Source organism: Phacochoerus africanus, chromosome 2, assembly GCF_016906955.1.
Source record: "Phacochoerus africanus isolate WHEZ1 chromosome 2, ROS_Pafr_v1, whole genome shotgun sequence".
Lineage (NCBI taxonomy): Eukaryota > Metazoa > Chordata > Mammalia > Artiodactyla > Suidae > Phacochoerus > Phacochoerus africanus.
Genome location: NC_062545.1, coordinates 244,786,977 through 244,809,235, shown reverse-complemented (window position 1 = coordinate 244,809,235; position 22,259 = coordinate 244,786,977). Strand labels below are relative to the sequence as shown.

General features: G+C 37.0%; 1 protein-coding gene across 1 annotated transcript in view; it reads right to left on the bottom strand.

Annotated features, from left to right (window-relative positions):
- The window catches only part of PLPPR1 (phospholipid phosphatase related 1), a 289,032-nt gene that overhangs the window by 126,204 nt on the left and 140,569 nt on the right, over window positions 1-22,259 (bottom strand). The window lies entirely within an intron of this gene.

Below are 22,259 nucleotides of genomic sequence, written 5' to 3'. Positions count from 1 at the left end.
TGGGATAACTCTGAGACATATCTTAGGCAGCTTCTCAGCAGTTTCCTGCAGTCCCTGAGCTCAGTTCTCCACCATGGACACCTGCTCTTCAATGAACCATGTGTCAGCGTCATTCCCTTTCCATTTCTCAAGGGTACTTTCAAACTGCTTGCACTCTAATCTTTGTTTAGGATCTGTCCTGGGAGAATCCAACCTAACACAGGCATATGTTCTCTGTAAAAATCACTTTTCTATAATAGGTATCCAGAGATATGAAGAGGAAAGAGATACCATCCTTGTCCTCAAAAGCTAAGACCTCTAGGAATGCAACCACAAAGGGAAGACAAGAGAAGACAGAGTACTTTTAGGGGAGACTTCGGATATATACAATGAAAATATGTTCACTAGTAAAAGATTCTCACAACGAAAACAGGAACTGGCAATTAGGAACTCAGCATGAAATTCTCTATAACAGGAAAGAGCCAAGCAACCTAAGCAGTAACATTACACACATCAAAGAAACAACCAGCGTCCAGATTTTACTCAGAAATTACATGTCAAAGAATTTGTCATTGCTTACCGTGTAAGCTTGAACGGTCAATCCCAAAGGGAAGATTTCGTAAACCCAGGCTTGCTTTTTAGTGGTAGAGGTAGATACATAAAGCCCCGAATCTGGTTGGATAAGATTGATTGGCTATTTTAAATCTTGTGTTTGAGAGTGTCAGAACTGTCTTCATTCAGTTCTTTCAAAATGGAATAATTTCCATGGAAGGCAGACAAAATAAACAGTTAAATTTCATGTATGTCATTGGGTTGACATGTCAGCCATTTGAGTTTGCACGTGAGCCAGCAAGTGTGCCAAAGTCTGCCCAGTGTTTGCAGGTCACAGACATGGGTACAGAATCCTATAAATAACTCTCCTTCAGCCCAAGATAGCTACTCAATAAAATGACAGAACACAGAAAGCTGAATAAAAATGGATGATAAGCAGAGTTCCTGTTTTAGCTCAGTGGTAATGAACCCAACTAGTATTCATAAGGATGTGGGTTTGATCCCTGGCCTTGATCGTTGGGTTAATGATCTGGCATTGCTGTGAGCTGTGGTGTGAGCTGGTGGCTAAAGCTCCGATTTGACCCCTAGCCTAGGAATTTCCATATGCCATGGGTGTGGCCCTAAAAGAAATAAATGATAAGCAAACTTTAGGGCATCCTCGAGCTGATAAATGCTGGCTTTTTCATGGTGTATGGTTCTAGCCAGGCTGCCTTGTGAGCTAAGACAGTAAGCATCTAACTGCCATGATCTAGGCACCTTAAAACAATATGTAATCCTCAAAACAATTTGGTGAAGTAGTATTATTAATATTACTATTATTTCCCTTTAATGGCTGAGAAAAAACTTGGAGATGCTTAAGTAACTTGCCAAATGTAAGCTGAAAGTCTTAGAGCTATTTTGTCAGACCCTCAAATCCAAACTCCTCCCAAAAGACCATGTGGTCTTCCTGCAGGGTTGAAAAGAAAGCACACCAAATTTTAACTTCAGGGTGTTTTTTTCTTAGGAGATGCCAAAGATGAGTTTAGACAATTGAGTCCTCAATTATTCAGTCACATAACATATAGTTCCAGGGAAAATGTCTTTAAAATGCTTCTTTTGGGGGGGTAACCATTCTTTTGTCTAAAAAAGAGAATTCATTCCTGTTTTCTAAACTCTATGTAGTATACACAGAATTAATATTTATCTCCAGAAAAACCTGAAGATTTTCAAGGAAAACTGCAGGACTTAATAGCAAGCGATTAGGTAGGATACATTGGTAAGGATACTGAACACATTAGATTTCATATGAAGATGAACACCCACACAGAAGGAATAGCAAACAGAGTGAAATATAGCATTGGCCGAATTGATTCCATTTGCATTTAATTAAATTTCCTTCATCAAATCTCTTTGAAAAAAATTTTAGCCCTCTCTTCTTCAAACCTCACCCCCTAATTTGGCTGGAATAAAGTTTATTTACTCTATATACAATACATTCTCTTCCTTAGTTTGGGTTCCCCCTCAAAGTGGACCTTGCTTGAGACAGTGATGTGGACGCAAGCTGTTTATTGGTGAAGTGATCCTGGGAAGCGGGGAGGAGGGGGAAAGGAGAAAGGAAGGAGGAAAGCCAATAAAGGTGCATTCATGAGCAGGTTACCACTCCGGGCAACTGCCAGTTTCCTCACTGGGAACCTCTCAGAAACTATATCACACTCCCTTCAGAACAGGCCTCCTGAGATGTGAGGAAGATAGACCATTTATCTACCATCATGCCTCCCTCATTAGTCAAGGGGAAATGGGGTAACTCTCCAGCAATCACAGCCCCTCAACATGTTAGGACAGCACATTTCTACAGCCAGAGAACCTCCTCAGACAAAGGACAGACAAACCTGTATGTTCATTCAGGACTGTTTGCAAGTGCTCTTGGGATGAGTCAAGGAAAAACAGGCACTATGTCTAGCCACAATGAATTGCTTTATTGATCAACTTAATTCTCAACTTCACTGGACATAATGATATAAAAACTTAGAAAAATACATATCTATAGCCCCTGATACCATTCATGTGTGTTTGTGTGTGTGTGTCTTTTTAGGGTCGCACATGAGGCATGGAGGTTCCCAGGCTAGGGGTTGAATCAGAGCTACTGCTGCTGGCCTACACCACAAGCACAGCAATGTGGGATCTGAGCCAGGTCTGCAACTTACACCACAGCTCATGGCTACACTAGATCCTTAACCCACTGATCAAGGCCAGGGATCGAACCCATGTCCTCATGGATACTAGTCAGGTTTGTTAACTACTGAGCCCTGAGAGGAACTCCCCCCAAAGCCCTTCTGATTAAGGCCAATGGTTAGGTTTGGGAACCTGAATTTTAACAAGCACCTTAACCATTCCGAAGCAAGCGGTCCTTGGACCACTGTGTGAAAATACTGTGCTGGTGATGCCAAAGACTATGAATTTATTCCCAGGTGGCCCAACCAGTGGCTCAGAAAGAAAAATCTCTAACTTGGCCACAGATGGATCTTACTTTCCTACGTCCCATTTTTTCCAAATATAAGCTATTGTTCATAAGGAGAATATAATGAGAGTATGTGGATGGGTTAGCACTTTGTGAGTCTAATTCTGGAAAAGCACTTTAAATATAAGTACATCCTACTGACCGTGGATCAAGAGCAACATTGTCAGATAGCCTTATGCTGAAGTGACCACACTTTTCCAACAAAATGGTGTGATAAGTAGGAGTGAATGTAAGGAGAAAATAAGAGTTGGCACTGAAACAGAAAATGAAGTCATTGTACCTATATATATATAATGGTCAGAATCTAAGGGAAAATTTATCTTCAAGCTTTTTTTACTAGGGAGCCAGCATATAAACCAGTGCAGCTTTGGGAAGCATCAAAGCCAGACCAAGTGTTGAAACAGTCTTTTTCGAAGTTTCCTGGATTGTAATAAAGGGTAACATGGTACTTCTAAAATTATAGAATTTGTTTGATAAAGGGTAACATGGTACTGCTAAAAGCAATTTGCTGTGCAACACAGTTCCTTTCACATTCTGCTCATCTGTCTACTATGAACTAGGAAGAGTGGGCAATGAGAGCCCCGGGGCACTGACCCTTGTTCCTCTCTAAGAAAGATGATCTGCAGTTTGGAGGGAGATGGTATCTCTTGTAAACGGTGCAAATCCAAGCTCGTATCTCCTCTCCTCAGTCCTAGGTTCTCATTACCACTTCTCTCTGACATGTCGTATCATCAAGAAAGGTATAAAGTTAAAATATGCAGGAGTATTGTGGTTTCCCAAACCCGTCAGGATAAACGAGTTGCTTACTATAGCCTGCAAGGTACTTCTTGATCTGGCCTCTGTCTGCCTTGCCATTCTCCTCCATCATGAATCCCTGATATCCTTTAAGCTCCAGCCTTATTAAAACTCTTTGAGCTTTACAAATTTTCTGTAGATCCTTAGTCTTGGCTCACATCAAGCCGTGTCTTCCTCCTGGAGGACTCCTCCAGGGAGCCTACTCATCTACCTGACTCACTAATCTTCAGGTACCGGTCTGTATGAACTCCCTCTGTGACGCTTCCCTGGCCCCTTCAGAAGATGAGTCAGTGCTGTATTCGAATCTTTATAGGCCTTGGGATCTAATACTTTTGAAGGCCCTTTCTCATACCATGTTAAGTAGATTGAGATATATCACATTATATGCTATATGATTGTTCTTGCTGTAAACATTTGCCAATAATTTTTATATTTCTGCTTTTGAAGTTATTTGCCTAATGAAAACTAATTTGCTATTGATTATGACAGGGTAAGAGTTATAGGTTTGGGTACCAACTCATTACCAGCTGTGTGATCTTAGACAAGCCACTAAACCTTTCTGAATCTCAGTTATCTTATCTGAAACAAGAGAGACCTGCCTAAGTGATCTAGGGCCCCATTTAGTGCTCTATCCTTAACTGTGGGAAGAAATGTCTCTGGTGCTGGTAAGTGTCTAGGGGTAGGACTGGGACAAGGCTTCCTTACTCCACTAACATAATCGACACCAAGGAGACAAAACCATTGGCAGACATCCAGCCAGGGCTGCCAGTTGAGTAGAAGAAGACAGTTCTACAAATATGTGTAGAAAGACAGTAGTTCTAAAACTGAAAATAGAATAATCATTATTTTATATAATGAACAATCTAATATACCAACCTATAATCAGAGAAAAATTCACAGCACCCAAATATATTTTCCTAAGTATGTTTTTCTAAACAAGGTTGACAATTAAAGCATAATTACAATTTTTTTTCTTTTTTTTGAAAAAATTTTTTTTTTGGACTTTTTGCCATTTCTTGGGCCGCTCCTGCGGCATATGGAGGTTCCCAGGCTAGGGGTCACATCGGAGCTGTAGCCACCGGCCTATGCCAGAGCCACAGCAACGCGGGATCCGAGCCGCGTCTGCAACCTATACCACAGCTCATGGCAACGACGGATCGTTAACCCACTGAGCAAGGGCAGGGACCGAACCCGCAACCTCATGGTTCCTAGTCAGATTCGTTAACCACTGCGCCACGACGGGAACTCCAATTTTTTTTCTTTTTACAGCCATACCTGCAACATATAGAAGTTCCCAGGCTAGGGGTTGAATCTGAGCTGCAGCTGCTGGCCTGTACCACAGCCACAGAAACATTGGATCCAAGCTGCATCTGCAACCTATGCCACAGCTTGTGGCAATGGCAGATCCTTAACCCACTGAGCAAGGCCAGGGATAGAACCCACATCCTCATGGAGCCACTGCGGGAACTCCTAATTATAATTATTTATAGTAATGCCCCCAAGGCTTGATATTGCTGACAAACATACAGAACATGATGTAAAACAAACAAACAAACAAACAAAAACCAAGTGTTGGAAAGAGTAACCCTCATCATTATTTCAATTGATTTTACTCTTAGAAATGACATGTGACTTCTGATTTGTGAATATGAGTGTTCAAATTATAGAAGTAACCAGTCTCTACTTTTGTATAAAGGCATTTTCTTATTTCATACTACAAACATCAGTAACTTAGTATAAGCTTAAAAAAGCAGATATCTTTCTTCTGATAGAAAAGTAATAAAGTTCTATGCAAAAAACATACGTTTAATCCCAAAACCCAGAGATAAACACTGGGGTTTGTGCATATCTTTTCTTTCTAGGCAAATAGTTATACAAGCACTTATACACATTTCCAAAAAGGCATACATTTTACACCTGTGCCGCAGAATCTGAATGAAGAGGTTACCTGGACTGGAGACTGCAGTATCTATTGCTGTGACCCTAACATGCCCAGCCTGTCTGAAAAGTTAGTGTAGCTGATGGTCCAGAAACAAAATATTTTCCATGACCTAATCTGCATGGAGAAAAGGGAAGGAAAAATGAGGGTAGAGGAGACAGGGGTGTTTGCCTTTAGGTATTGGCTCTTTCATAAGTACATGGATTCACGTCTGCGTCCTATGAACAGAAGGCTGTAGAGACACGGCAGCACCTCTGAGACTCAGGTGACAAGTGAAACATCAAGTTGGGAGTAGGGCTTCTTCCCACTCTCCCTATAGAGCAAGTACCAGTGGCTTGGATGTTAGCATCCCCCATATGAGCAACACCAGCAGTGGCAGGGAGGAGGCACCTTTATGAGGCCTCTTTGCTTGAGGAAGTGGATATGCATGGCTGAGGTTGATGAAGAAAATTCTCTACTTCTTTGGGTGACAAGAGCTCAGAGACAGCTTACCAAGCATGGGTATCAATCCCAGGCTTAACTGGAGAAGACTGTGGGGCCACTGGAATTCTCCGTGAGCAGGTGTGAGCATTAGACAGTGAAAGTTCAGTTCTTACTGATAATATCCTCGTCATCTATAACCACAGTCTGGTGATGCCTAGGGAAACTCAGATTATGTACTGTGTGGAACCTATTCCCTCTCTCCCATCCACTTAACTATTGAATTTAAATATTTCTTCATGGGATTAAATATTTCTCTACAATATCATTTTTATGGATGCAGAGTGTCCCATGTTTTGAATGGATAAGAGTTTTTTGGTCTCCTGTAGTTTAATATTGGGGGCTTTTCAACAGTAACAATTTTATGATAAATCACCTTGTAGCAAAATCTTTCAAAAGCATGATTACTTCTGTAGGTTAGATTAGGAATGTGCTTTTGGGGTCAAACAGGAAATACAAAGTCCTGAAGATTTGGGGACACCTGCTAAACTTCTTCTCCCTACAGATTGTTATTTTAACATTCCTAAAAAAAAACATATTTCATATGCTCTGAACTAGATTAGAATTTGAGGGTTTTTTTTTTTAAGATCATAACATTGTATTGGCTTTAAGATTAGGCTTGATGCAGTCTTGAAATCATGATTCAAGAGAAATACAAAGAGTTTGGCCAATCACACATATCAATGACAACGTAGACTGCTTCATGTTATATTTAAAGGACGAATTTTATAAAAGAAAAATGCACCACAAAGTAAAAAATGAATTCATCTGCAGACTATGCAAAATAATATACTGCAGCAGGACAAGATGCTATCTTTCAGAGTTCTTGAAAAATATAATATGTTCAGAGTCTGTCACTGGTATGATTGTCTGGGTTCACGACCCAGAGAGGAAGAATGTAAAATTCTATGAGGATCAGAGTATTGGTACATCCACTCAACATTATGGAGAATGGTTGGTTTGCAGTGATAGGTCAATTCTCAGGGAAACTGATAGGGAGCACATTACCACATGATATCCAGTGTGGGGATAAGGTAGCCTAGAAAATGAAACAAAGTAGGTGGAAGATTGCAGAAACAATCTTGGATAGAATATGGGGATTGGCACTTCCGTGTGGACTTCTCACAAGGACTACCATGTTTGTATGGCCTCACTAGGACAGGTTCTCAGGGTCATAGGGAGTAAGGGTCACTGGTGTCATGCTAGAGTCTTTTACTCAACCTCCCACCATTTGGCAAACAGTTCTCTACTTGATCCCTCCAGTGACAAGGAACTCTCCCTGCAAATGTCACTATTAAATAGAACATGGCTAAGTAAAACTAGTTATCTGAACAATTTGAGACAATACTTAGTGGGAAGAGAGAAATCACAAGGGCATCGTGGTAGTCACTTAGGCTATAAAGCTTCTCTCTCCCTTAGAGGCATTTGCAGGATGTGCTTCCCCACCCTGGTAGAAGTTGAGTATGGCCACAGTTTTGTTGCTTGGGCTAATGAAATGTGGGTAGAAGTGACCTATATCAGTTACATATGAAGCTTGAAAAGACTGTGCTGTGAATTTACATATGTGTTGTTCTTTACCAAAATAATCATGGAACATGTGTTGAGATGATGCCTCCAACAGGATGGGCAGAGCCCTCCCACCAACTACAAAGAAGCCACAGTGTGAGAAATCAGCTTGTGTGTATTAAGCCACTGACCTCTAGGTGCTGTCTGTTATTGTGGCAAAACCTATTCCACAGTGATTGTTAGAGTCAGTGTTAGCTGGGATTATTTCAAAATGGCAACTTACCAGATAAAGCCTTGGTCAATATATGTTTCATACAACCTTTTATATATATATATATATATATATATATATATATATATATAGAGAGAGAGAGAGAGAGAGAGAGAGAGAGAGCGCTATAGTAGAGTAGCATGTAAGCACAACTCATGTTCAAAATACTTCAACATTAAAAAAGAAATGTGATTGCTTAGCCTCTTTAACTTACTAGGGCATGTAATGAACACATAATAGAAAAGTGTTAAAATCCTAAAAAGCTAAGTGCACCAAATTCAGCTCAGTGGTCACCTCTGGAGAGGCGAGGGTACTTAGGCGTTTCAACTATATGAGTTATGTTTTATTATTATTTTAAATCTGAACCACATAATACCAAAATTTAAGGTTTTATATAGCTAAGTACTTTAATGATATTTTCTTTACATAGAGTATGCTTCAGATCATTCACAATACATTTTTAAAAGAAAATTAACAATTATTGAAGTCAAAGGGTTTTCTGATTATTATTAGCTAACCTAAACCTTCAAACAAAATATCTTACTTCCCAAAGAGTTCTAGATAATTGAGAATTTCCTGGATTAAAAAATAATAATTCTCCCTAAGCACTTAAAGGATGGTAGGTTGTACAAAGGAGAATTCACACTACAACATCTCTTTTTGTTTGAATTCTGGCCTCTGAAAAGACTTCCTTACTCTCTATATTAATTCTCAGCTGGAGAAAGTTTCCTCTTTCAATGTGACCATGAAGCCAGTTGTTATGGCTACATATGTGCAGTGGAAAGAACACAAAATTTGAATGCTCCTTACATTAAAATCCCAACTTTATCACCTATTTGCTGTGTAGCCTTGGGTAAACCAATTAACTTCTCTGAACCTCAGTTTCTACGTTTTGAAATTTGAAAAGACAAATTTCTATTGCATAGGGTCAATAGTATCCTATTGATGTTTTTGAGTACTCCAGTTCTGTAACAGAACTCCATGCAAATGTCAAATATGATATGTTTTATAGTATAATGCCATTATTTGGGGATTAAAAAATCTGAAATTTGAATAACTTACACCTTGAAATGTGTGCTGAGAGATCTGTATTTCATTAAAATGTTGACAAGAGCACAAAGAAGCCCTCAGTCTGACCTCTTCCCTGCTCTATTCAAAATTCTTTCATGGTACTTCACAGTTGTTATCACTCTCATTTTTAGATTACCAGTGAGGTACCACATCTTTTCTTATACTTCTTAGAGATTTATATTTTCCTCCAGAGTCATATTGGGCCTTTTATTATCTTTGAAAAAGGAGGGGGTAGACCAGTGAGGGAAGTGGGAGGAGGTTATGCAAAGGGGATCACAGAAGGAAGGGGCTGGTATAAGCAGATTTTGGCAGGAAAGAGCTCTCTGCAGGAGGCCCTTTCTGTCTTGTCCCTTTAGCAAAGCTATATTGCAGCTAACTTTAAACCAGGCAGCCCCATGCTCTATTCATCTCTGGCCTACACACACCTTTCAGATCTTTTAATCCCACAATACCATGCCTAACCTGTTGGTTCTTGCCATAGATCAAAGAAGTAAAAATGCAGAATAAGTCATTAACAGATGACCAGTCCATCTTTTCCCCAAACTGCCAGCTCTCTGATTAAAAGCAATGTTTTCCATTTCTACCAACACTTGCTTCTTGAGTACTGACTTTTGAGCAGTGAGTAGCCAGACCTAAGTTTGGTAACACTGGGAGGTTCCCAGGCCCAACTCCTAGTCCTTCTCTTGGAGTCCAACATATGATTTCCCCAAGAAGCATATTTCCTCCTCTCTTGATCTTTTGTCCTCCAGGGCTAGACCTATTTTCTTAGCCCTAACTTATCCTCTCACAATAATTTATTTTAACTGGGACCTTGATCCCAAACCATTCATCTTAGAGAGACTTAATGCTGAAGAGCATAGGAGCCTTCACTCAGTTGGAAGAGCATCTGATGACAAAGATAAAGGGTGATGGTAATATTAAAATCAACATTAGTATTATAAGACTATGAAAAATAGATACCTAAATGTTGGCATTGTCCTTTTGCCCCAGTACTGCAAACACTAGTCATAATGATAATATAAGAAAATGCATGGGAAAGTACTTTATAGTGTGCATTTGTCATTGTAATTTAAGAGAATACAGAGTTTTTAACTGCTTTGTTTGAAATCTTATCCAACAACATCTCAGTATATTCTAAAAATATAATCCTCCTGAGTCCACCAATGTTGCATATCTGGGGATTAAACTGTCAGAGTTCCTCTTTAATTGTAAGGGTTTTGGTGTGTGTGTGTGTGTGTGTGCATGCACTCGCGTGTGTATGTGTGTGTGTCTGTGTGTGTTTGGTTAGTCTTATTTTTCATCTTTGTTGTTTTGTTTTCTGTTTTACATTGGATAGAAGCTATTATTTTGAATTATTTTTATGTTAACATTTACACTTATTACTTATAAGCACTTTAAGGTGCATTATTTCATTTCTCAAAAGTGCCCAGGAACAAGTTGTTTTTATTTCCATTTTACAGATGAATAAACTGAGGTTCAGAGAAGGTGACCAAGTTTATAGTAGCAATAAATGGCAGAGCCAGGACTCAAGCCCAGTGCTTCTGACATGAGGTTATTATCTTGTTCTATTCTAAGGATAAGATTTTAATACTTTCTCCTTGGCAAGAACCAGCAGAAACTTTTTTTTTAAAGGAGGAAAAGATTTCAGTGTGACTAAATGCAATTTAAGTCTCAGAAACAAGGCAATCAGAGTTGTTAAATTATAGCACCTGCAAGTAAAGAGCAGAAAACAAGGCCAGGCAACTCTTCTTCTAAAATGTGAGGCACACAAAACAAGAGAGGCATTGAAATGTCACTCATAGTTCAAAAATGATGATGTGGAATTCCTTAACTTCTGGCCCCAGAGAAACACACTCAGAATCATCAAGTTCTTGCAGAACCTTCAAGAGATTATTTATCTGCAGGATGGGATTTATAAGAATCACCTGGTAGGTTCAAGCTGCGAAAAATGAGTTGTCGAAAAAAGGCAATAAAAATTGCAAGTACAAGCAACCATCAAAATGATAGAACTGTCACATCTGTATGTATCAAGCAACAATTGCACTCATTATGTCCAAACCCCTGGTACTTAATATTGTCTGCCAAGAAAGCTAAGTTCCATTTAGAGTTTTGCTGTTAGTCAAATATATGTAAAAGAGATTTGACTGTGTTTTTCATAATTTGACAGAGAATGCAGTGAAATTATCTTGAGAGGATTCTACTAGTATCTGGGAAGATGTATCAAAAGGGATATCGCAGCCCTAAGTATTTTGGAACAATACATCAGTATTGATTTTGAGGACATGGGAGACCTCAAACAACTCATATTCCTATTTTTAGGGAAAATCATAATTTAATCACCAATTTGCATGTTTTCCCTCAGGGCAATCCTCCTTTTGTAGACCCCCAAGCATGAGAGGTATTGATGAAATGACAGAGAAAAGTAGAGAGAGGAGGAAAGCATGGAGAGAGAGAGAAGGAGTCAGAAGTACACTGGAAGGGGGAGAGGGAGGCAGGAAAGGCAAAGAGAGGAAAAGAGAAAAATAGATTAAGGATGAAAACCACAAAGAATATCTCATTATTTTGATCACTTTTTGAAACTATTTTGTTGTGTGTGCATTTATCCTCACCAAAAAAATAATATTATTGATTTCAAGAAGTAAAAATAAGGATGGGAAAGAAGATGTTCTCAGGTTCATTTACAAGTTGGTAAATTTCTACCACTTTTCCTTCTCCCTCTGACTTCTCCAGCTTCTTCTAGGTCAGTATTTGCTTTTTCATTTGCTCTAGTAGGTCAGTCTAGAGTTGAATGCTGGCCAGAGATATTGTTGTATACCAGAATTTTAGCAATTCTGAATTTTCCTCTCATTAGTGACAGAAAAATTTATATTCTGGACCTTAAAGTCATTATTCTCTTGTCAAGGGATTTCCATTTAAAAGGCTCCAGCCAGCATGGAAAAGTACATTTTAAGGATTAGCTGGAGATGTAGAAGGGACATTTTTCTGAATGGCTAACATTCACAGGCTTGGTTTCTGGAACCACCTGCATTGCTCATGGCCTATTATACGTCAATCCATTCTGCTATCCTCCTACTGTTAATTCCCTCCCTTTCCGTCCATTACCTTCTTATTCTACAAACTTTGTTCTCTCTCTCCAATAACGGTTTTACTTCTCATTTTGGTTTATGACATTCAAGGATTACCTACAGCAATGCTCTCCTGACTTGTTACCACTTTTTATGGTGCTTTGTCAGACTGCCCCTCTATCACTGTTTCAGACTTCTGTGTGGGTCCCAGGCAGGCTTCTACTTTGTCAGCATGTTTCAATTTTAAAGCCTGGTTGGCATCTATTCTCCTCACCAACCGCCACTAGTAAAATATCCCTCAGTCAAAATTATATGCTTATATAGTTAGCTTACCAAGATACACATCAGTGCTTCAACTGTGGCCCTATGTGTCTCTCATCCCCCACCCCTTCATCCCTTCCACACATTTTAAACATGTCCCTACAGTCCTGGACCTGCAAAAAAACTTATTGAGATCTAATTTAAAGAAAAATAGTTACTATATAAAGTATGCAAAAATGGAAAAACACATAATTACTTGGAGGAGAAAAATGAATACTGAAAAAGTGGGTGAAGAATGTATAAATGCATTCATGGAACAAAGAAAGCTTGAAAACATTATACTGCAAACATCTACAAACAATGGTTAGCTTTTTTCTTTCTTAATTCCCATATGAGCTGAATCAAAAAGGGTACTGAAAATAAGAATGCTAACTGGATAAACTAATGATACAGTGAACCTAAATGGGAAGAGAGAAAGGAGTACATGTCAGTCTCAGTAACAAGGTCTGGGTTTTAATGTCCATGAGGATAGGGCATCTTGAGGACTTGAGTTGGAAAGAACTGAGACTCCTGTGTAAAAGCCAGAAATCCTGAAAGCTTGCTTTTCACTTCAGAGAAAGAGTGTTCCAAATAAATCCACCTTCTGGCATAGGAATATTACAAGGAAGGTGAATTTTGACTACCTATACTTTCGGATTATGCCAATTTAACTTAGGAATATAGAAGCATTAGCCCAAGAGAAACATGGAAATTACAGGCCAATATCATTGATGAACATAGAGGCAAAAATCTTGAACAAATTATTAGCAAGCCAAATCCAACAATACATTAAAAGGATCATACACTATGGTCAAGTGGGATTTATCCCAGGGATGTAAATATTCTTCAATATTCACCTATCAATGTGACATACCACATTAACAAACTGAAGAAAAATAAACATTTGGTCATCTCAGTAGATGCAGGAAAAGCTTCTGACAAAATTCAACACCCATTTTTTAATAAAAACTCTCTCCAGAAGGTGGGCATAGAAGGAAACTACCTCAACATAATAATGGCCACATATGTCAAACCCACAGCTAATATCATTTTCAATGGTGAGAAGTTGAAACCATTTCACTAAATCAGGAACAAGTCAAGGAGGTTCACTCTCACCACTGTTATTCAATATAGGTTTGGAAGTCCTAGCTATGGTAATCAGAGAAGATAAAGAAATAAAAGGATTCCAAATTATAAAAGAAGTAAAACTGTCACTGTCTGAAGATGATGTAATACTATACATAGAAAATCCTAAAGATGCTACCAGGAAACATAGAGCTCATCAATGAATTTGGTAAAGTTGCAGGATACAAAGTTAATACACAAAAATCTCTTGATTTTCTATAGGCTAACAATGAAAGATCAGAGAGAGAAATTAAGGTAATAATCCTCTTTACTGTCACATCAAAGAGAATATAATACCTAGGAATAAACCTACCTAAAGGGGCAAAAGACGTTCTTCCTACACTGTTGGTGGGAAACGTAAGCTGGTGCAACCACTCTGGAGGGCAAATGGAGGTTCCTTTAAAAACTAAAAATAGAACTACCATATGATCCCTTTAAAAAGTAAAAATAGAACTACCATATAATCCAGCAATCCCCATTCCTGGGCATATATCCAAAGAAAACCATAATTTGAAAAGATACATGCACCCCCCAAAGTTCACTGTAGCACAAATTGCAATAGCCAAGACATGGAAGCAACCTAAATATCCATTGAGAGAGGAATGGATAAAGAAGATGTGGTACATATATATAAGGAAATACTACTCAGCCACACCAAAAAAAGAATAAAATAATGCCATTTGCAACAACATGGATAGACCTAGAGATTATCATACTAAGTGAGGTAAGTCAGACAAAGACAAATATCATATGATATCACATATATGCAGAATCTAGTACAAATGACACAAAGAATTTACACACAAATCAGAAAAAAAATCTTGAAGATTTTGAAACCAAACTTATGGTTACCAAAGGGGAAATGTTGAGGGGAGGGATAAAATGGGAGGCTATGATTGACATATACACACTGCTATATATGGAATGGATGAATAACAAAGACCTGGTGTATAACACACAGAAATCTACTCAATATTCTATAGTAACCTATATGAAAAAGAATCCAAAAATGAATGGATATATGTGTAACTGATTCACTTTGCTGTACACTTGAAACTAATATAACATAGTCAACTATAGTTCAATAAAATTTAAAAAAAATATTTTTCAAAAGGGATACCCTTAAAAATCTAAGATTCACATGAATTCTACAGAAGTAATATCTACCAAAAATGAGCTAAAATAATTATAAATAAAAATAAACAGCTGGGGGAAAAATGTAATTGTAATGTATACATGTAAGGATAACCTGACCCCCTTGCTGTACAGTGGGAAAATAAAAAAAAATAAATAAAAATAAATAAAAATAAATAAATAAACAATCCACCATGATCTAGAGATAGCAGACACAATATACAGGAGGATTAGAATATGAATAGTTGATGGAGTTCCCGTCGTGGTGCAGTGGTTAACGAATCCGACTAGGAACCATGAGGTTGCGGGTTCAGTCCCTGCCCTTGCTCAGTGGGTTAACGATCCGGCGTTGCCGTGAGCTGTGGTGTAGGTTGCAGACGCGGCTCGGATCTCACGTTGCTGTGGCTCTGGCGTAGTCCGGTGGCTGTGGCTCCGATTCTACCCCTGGCCTGGGAAACCTCCACATGCCGCAGGGGCAGCCCAAGAAATAGCCAAAAAAAAATATATATATATGAATAGTTGCAAAAAACAGCATAATCTGAAAGAATACAAAAAATAAATAACATAAGCATAGGAAATTTATAAAATCAGGCAAATTTTTGGAAATGCCCATAGAATTTGTAGGTGTTTTTTAAAAATGGGCTAAGGGACATGAAATACAGAAAAAATGAGAAGATCCAACATACATTAAAAGAGAACAGAGAATGGAAGTAGAGAAAATTTGAAGATGTGATGGCTAAGAGTTTTGCAGAAATGGCAGAAACATGACGATGTTATTCTAGATGTTATTCTAGATGTAAGACAAGTCCCAGCCAGTATAAATATATGCTTAGAAATGTTACACTGAAATTTCAGGACACCAAAGAAAAAGAAAAATGTAAAAGCAACTGGAGAGAAAAAGTGGATTATCTATTATAAACAGTAATAAAAGAGTTTCACAGAAACAATAAAAGAATAGAATGGCAGTTGGGGGAGAAAGTGAAATGGATTAATACTGTGAAAGTTCTGAGAGTAGAAAATAAACTAGTCAATATAAATTCACTGCCAAGACAGAGCACCATTCCAGATTAATTGAATATAAAGACAATCTCAGATAAGTATTATGAATTTTTATAATTTGTTAGAACCTTGCCGAAAGAAGTACTAAAGGATAAATTTCACGAGGAAATTAAATCCTGAAGGAGAGGAATAAAGGAAGGAATTGTAAGGGGAAAAAAAACTCAAACTGATGAACATATGGGGAAATTCAAGGAGTCCCTGACTGAAAAAAATTAATGAAAAATTTGAGGAAGATATAAAAATCTTGAATGACACCAAGATCTCAAAGTGACCTGAAAATACAATATATTAAGAAAAGCATAGACCTATTGATTAACATCAACTTTTTAAATTTTATACATTTAAAATTTCAGAGTAATCTTTAAAAGAATAGAAATATAATTTATAGCATAAAGGGGGGTTAAAATAAGGAATCCAGTCTAGAAGGCAGAGAACAGGAAAAAGCATCAAAGTCTATGTTTATTCATAATTTAATATTGAAGCACCTTAAGTATGCCCTTTAAAGTCAGCAACAAAGTAAGGATGTTCTCTACCACTGTCTTTTTCTAGTTTTACACTGGACGCCTTAGCTGAAGCAATAAGTCAAGAAAAACAAATTAGTCATAACAATCAGAAAAGAAGAAAAACAAATCTGCTACTACTTGCAGATAATGTAACTGTCTTTAAAAAAAACCTAAGAAATATCTAGACACTTGTAAAACTAATAACAGAATTTAACAAAGTTTTTTCAAGAAAACTGATATAAAAATATCAATATTATTCCTATCATGAAGCAACAAACAACTGGAAAATGTAATCATCTCCCTAAAATTCCACTTCTAAGTGTCAATCCAAGGCATGCTTTTGAACATAGAAACATAAAGACAGCAATAAGATAATTTCTGCAAAAGAAGCTATAACAGTATAAAATGTTGTGAAAAAAACAAAAAAGAACCAACCAAATCATCCCTCAGTAGGTATATTCACACAATAGGATAAAATACAACAACTGAAAAGAATGAATTGTCAGTCTCCATAAAACTCAGAAATATAATGTTGAATAAAAAGGCAAGTTTCAAAAGGACACTTCCAAATGGTATCACATAAAATATCCCTAAAATATAATTTATGAATATATAGACATTTAGGGAAAATACAAAAAAAAATATACATGAAAATCATGCAGGAGAATGAAGCCTCTAACTTCACACGTATATAACTGATCCTTGAACAATGCGGGGATTAATCTGAATATAACTTATAGTCGGCCTTGGATATCCATGGCTCCTCCACATTCATGGATTTAACCAACCACAGACTGTGTAGTATTTTAGTATTTGCTGTTGACAAGCATCTGTGTATAAGCAGAAAGCATAGTTCAAATCTGCATTGTTCATGGTGCAAGTGTAGTTACTTCTGGATCCAGGATAGCAGGACTTCAGCCATATCTGTAATATTTTATTTCCCTTGAAAAAATATTTGAAACATATATGGCAAAATTGTAAAATATGGCCTTGATGGTAGGTGCAATGATGTCTGTTATACTATATTCTGTCTGAATTCTATCATAATTTTAAAAATAGTGAAAAGATATTCAGACATAGAGAATAGACGTGTGGTTGCCAAGAGGGGAGGCTAAAGGGAGTGGGATGGACTGGGAGTTTGGGGTTAGTAGATGCAAACTATTACATTTACAAGGATAAACAATGAGGTCCCACTGTATATAGCACGGGGAACTATATCCAGTCTCTTGGGTGGAACATGATGGAAGATAATATAAGAAAAAGAATGTGTGTATATATATATATATATATATATATATATATATATATATGCATATGACTGGGTTACTTTGGTGGGCAGTAGAAATTGGCACAACACTGTAAATCAACTATACTTTAAAATGTAAAAAAGTTTTAAGAAAGAACATGTTTTCTTTGTTTATGTTAGTTACTATAAATAAAAGTGCAAAGATAATATTAGCTTATTTTAATAAAATAATAAAAATTACTCCAGTAATAAAAATAGTGAAAAGATATTTATCAATCATATGGACATTTTAACCAAGTTATTTTTGATCAAGTTTTTGATATCCCTGTTAAAATGCCTGGAATAAGGGAAGTACATGACAAGTATTTTATCTTTTTTTTTTTTGCTGTATTTCATATATATATTTTTTATAAAGATTTTTATTTTTTCTATTATAGCTGGTTTACAGTGTTTTCTCAATTTTCTATGGTACAGCAAGGTGACGCAGTTACACATACATTCTTTTTTCTCACATTATTGTACTCAATTGTGACTAGATACAGTTCCCAGTGCTATACAGCAGGATCTCATTGCTTATCCATTCCACAGGCAATAGTTGGCATCTATTAATCCCAAGCTCCCAATTCATTCCATTCCCTTCCCCTCCCCCTTGGCAACAACAAGTCTGTTCTCCATGTCCATGATTTTCTTTTTGTGGGAAGGTTCATTTGTGCTGTATATTATATCCCAGATATAAGTGAGATCATATGGTATTTGTCTTTCTCTTTCTGACCTACTTAACTTAGTATGAGAGTCTCTAGATCCATCCATGTTGCTGCAAATGGCATTATTTTGTTCTTTTTTATGGCTGAGTAGTATTCCATTGTGTATATATACCACATCTTCTGAATCCAATCATCTGTTGATGGACATTTAGGTTGTTTCTATGTCTTGGCCTTTGTGAATAGTGCTGCAATGAACATGTGGGTGCATGCATCTTTTTCAAGGAAAGTTTTGTCTGGATATATGCCCAAGAGTGGGCTTGCTGGGTCAAATGGTAGTACTATGTATAGATATCTAAGGTACCTGCATACTGTTCTCCATAGTGATGTTACCAGCTTACATTCCCACCAATAGTGCAGGAGGGTTCCCTTTTCTCCACACCCCCTCCAGCATTTGTTATTTGTGGACTTATTAATGATGGCCATTCTGACTGGGGTGAGGTGGTATGTCATGGTAGTTTTGATTTACATTTATCTAATAATCAGGGATGTTGAGCATCTTTTCATGTGCTTGTTGGCCATCTGCATAACTTCCTTGGAGAAATGTCTTTTTGGGTCCGTTGCCCATTTTTCAACTGAGTTGTTAGCTTTTTTGCTGTTGAGTTGTATAAGTAGCTTGTATATTCTAGAGATTAAGCCCTTGTCAGTTGCATAATTTGAAACTATTTTCTCCCATTCTGTAAGTTGTCTTTTTGGTTTCTTTTTGGTTTGCTTTGCTGTGCAAAAGCTGTCAGTTTGATTAGGTCCCACTGGTTTATTTTTGCTCTTATTTCTGTTGCTTTGAAGACTGACCTGAGAAAACATTTCTAAGGTTGATTTCTCTTCCAGGAGTTTGATGGTGTCTTGTCTTATATTTAAGTCTTTCAGCCATTTTGAGTTTATTTTGTGCGAGGCTGTGTTCTAGTTTCATTGATTTGCATGCAGCTGTCCAGGTTTCCCAGCAATACCTGCTGAAAGGACTGTCTTTTTCCCATTTTATGTTCTTGCCTCCATTGTCAAAGATTAATTGACTGTAGGTGTCTGGGTTAATTTCTGGGTTCTCTATTCTGTTCCATTGGTCTGTATGTCTGTTTTGTTCTTGGATCTTACTCAATTTTGTTGCCCAATCTTAGAAGAGACCTTTTTTTTTTTTTAACCTTCTGCCCATCTTTACCCATTTCTCCCTTCTCCCCCCACCCCCCCCCCAGAAATTCGAAATCTGTATAAGCTTGTTATTTTTCCTTTTTAGATTCCATATTTATTTATTTACATTCACATATAGTCGGTTTACAATGTTGTGGTAATTTGCTGTACAGAAAAGTGACCCAGTCATACATATATACATTCTTTTTCTCATATCATCCCCCATCATGTTCTATCTCAAAAGATTGGACACAGCTCTTTGTGTTATACAGCAGATTCTACGTATTTTAGATTCCACAATCATGCCATATTTGTCTTTCTTTGACTGACTTGTTTCACTTAGTGTAATACCCATTTGTGACCCATTTTCTCACCAATGGCAGTATTTCAATTCTTTTTTGATGGCTGAATAGTATTCCATATACCACAATTTCAGTTACAGTGAAACTACAATTTGATTATTATAAATAGTGCTGCAATGAACGTGCAGTATGTATAACAGTAAGTGTTTGATGAATGAAATACATGAGAATCATGAAAGCCACTTTGAGAATCACCTCTTCCCTTCTCAGTTTCTACTTTATTCTACTTCCCTTTCTCTATTTCCTGCTCGTTTCAGAGAAGTCACTGATATGTTTTAAAACCCCATGCAAAGTAATAATGACAATAAATTAAGAAAAAGAATAAGCTGTCTTGTCTCTTCCAGATTTTTAGACTTATATTTATGTTTGTGTAAGGTTAAGGCATAGAAAGACTAATTCATATTTTTGTTGCTTTCTCTACCAGTCAAGCTCATTGTTCACACATTAGAGAGCTGAAAATCATTACAAGCACAGGTTCCTGTTCAGTTTATAAGAAAATTTTAAATTAACTGCTACAGGAGGATAAGGATGATGACAGATGATTTGTTCTCAATTTCCTATAATTTTATTAAAATTTTACTTTCTCATGACAAAAGAGAAAGGGTTTTAACACTGAAAAACATAATACTAAGCCTTCTACCCTTTGTCCCATGAGAAATGGGAGAAAATAACTTGTCTTTCTTTATTACAATTTTAATATGAACAATAATACCTAGAAAATAGTATATATATATAAATAAAATGTAGTTATTATCTAAAAGGAGTTATTCTTGGCCTTGTACAGTAGATTAAGAGTATTAAGGTGATTAATAATTAATACTTAATAAAGATGTATTTAATTAAATAATTAAGATGTATTAATAATTAATTAAGATGTATTAATACATCTTAATATTTAATATATCTCTCAACATAAACCTTAATAATTAAGTTATTTGTTATTTGCTTACCCTTTTAGAAATATAGCTTGAATCTGTAAGCATCTTAATTTATATCAACACCTCTGTCCCAGCCTAATCTCCTGTTTCCACCTGATTCTATAATACAAACAGGTTCACAGATACCACTAGGAAATAAATCATCAAGTAATATGTGTTCATCTAAACTACCAAGGGCTATACCTATAAGGTAAACCCAAGGATCAGCCAAACATATATATTTGGCCCAAAATAAGAATGCTCAAAATTACCCAGCTGACTATATAGACAGCTAAATTACCTGAAAGAGCTAGAAGATAAAAATACCCATTTCATTGATTCACCAGGTGTGTTTAAACAGCATAAGTACTGAAAGCCATTTTTTGCAAATATATGTGGTGGTTTAACTCAAGTATCTGTCTGATTTCACACAAGTAATAAAGTGGATTGACATGCAGTTTCCTCCCACACTCAAAAAGCTCCCCTACCCCATAACAAAAGAACATGCTCAGCTGATCCTCAGGAGCTAGAGATTACACGGGCAGTTACTCAGAGAGAAAACTCACGACACTCACTTTTCAGCTCCTTACAATGTCACATTTTAGACACAATGTTCAGGATAAAAAAGTTCATTAGATGCCCTATCTCTTTGAAAAGGCATACAAAGTATCATCTCTGGCAAATCGATATCTTACTTTGAGATAACCTGGAGTAGTATTTTTTCATACCATGTGATTCTAAATTTCCTAAAATTTCCACGCCTTTGTCTTTTCTACAGCAAACACTATAGAAAGGGAGAGAAGGGGGGAAGGAGTACAAGAAGTACAAGAAGTTCAACCAAAAATATGCTGGAGAAATTATTTGCTGGTACAAACTTGGAGCATCTCAACAAAATCAGTTATGACCAAAAGAAACTGCACACTATACAAGTTCTCATATCCCACTAAAGAAAAATGCCCAGGAGTTCCCGTTGTGGCGCAGTGGTTAACGAATCCAACTAGGAACCATGAGGTTGCGGGTTCGATCCCTGGCCTTGTTCAGTGGGTCGAGGATCCAGCGTTGCCCTGAGCTGCGGTGTAGTTTGCAGACGCAGCTCAAATCCCCTGTTGCTGTGGCTCTGGTGTAGGCCGGTGGCTACGGTTCCGATTAGACTCCTACCCTGGGAATTTCCATATGCCATGAGAGCGGCCCTAGAAAAGGCAAAAAGACAAAAAAAAAGAAAAAAAGAAAAATGTCCAGTAGAGTCTTTTGCCTTGGAGCCCAAATAAAGAAAAAAAATTAGCGTAGACTATCAAGTAACATTACCTAGAAACCTCTTGGTTTATTGAATTCCTGAAACATGATACTCATTTTTAGAAAACAAATTAAAAAACTGCATTCATAATTAATAATATATTCAAGTCATCACCAAAAAGAAAAGAAATCTAATAATATATAATTATTTCGTAGGCTATGGATGAAACTTCTTGTTCTATGGCTTTCTATTTAAGAAACACTTTGCATAAATTATCAGTTCTTTACCAACATATGCGCCATCAAAATTTAACTATCAACGTTGACTAAACAATTTTATAA